Here is an 802-nt window from a genome sequence, read left to right as displayed (position 1 = left end):
GCATCACTGACTCGATGGACGTGAGTCTGAGTGAACTCAGGGAGTTGGTGATGGACAGGGAGGCCTGGCCTGCTGCGATTCATGGGGTCGCAAAGAGTCGGACACAACTGAGCGACTGAACTGAACTGAACTGAACTGAATGTGGAGGTTGTACCACGGGCTCCAGCTCTCACATCCTTTCCCTCTAAGGACTGCCAGGAAGGAAAACACCTACCCTAATCTCTACGGCCAGCAGATGGCTCAGCCTGGTCTGAACACCTGCCCCAGAGAGGTTCTCCGGAAGAAGCTTGTCATCCCATCTCTTCTGTCCCCTTGAGCCGCTCCAATGAACAGCCCACAGCTGCTCCCTGGCCAGAAGGTGGTGGAGAATAGCAGGGGGACCCCCACTTCTCAACGTGTTTCTTCGCAATCCATGACTGAGACTGGACGTCCTCTGGGCAAAAGAAAGTTTGAAAATGTGTACCTGGCTCGGAAGACGAAAAACCATTTCATCGTGACTCTCAAAGCCGTCTTCAAGTCTCAGGTAGAGAAGGAGGGTGAAGAGCACCAGCTGTGCGGGGAGATCAGCAGCCTCCCAACATCTTGCTTCTCAACAATTTCTCTAACCAGCGAAGGATCTATTTCATTCTGGGTTTGCCCCTCACCAGGTCGGGGAGGGAGGGGGAAGCTCAACAAGGAGCTGCGGAAGGGCGGCACTTCTGTGGAGCAGCGAATAGCCAGGAGCTGGCAGATTCTCTGATGTACTGCTGCGGCAAACAGGTGATTCGCAGAGACTTAAAGCCGAGAATCTGCTCTTGCGGCT

Source organism: Bison bison, unplaced genomic scaffold, assembly GCF_000754665.1.
Source record: "Bison bison bison isolate TAMUID 2011002044 unplaced genomic scaffold, Bison_UMD1.0 scf7180017864538, whole genome shotgun sequence".
Lineage (NCBI taxonomy): Eukaryota > Metazoa > Chordata > Mammalia > Artiodactyla > Bovidae > Bison > Bison bison.
This window is presented reverse-complemented; position numbering follows the sequence as displayed.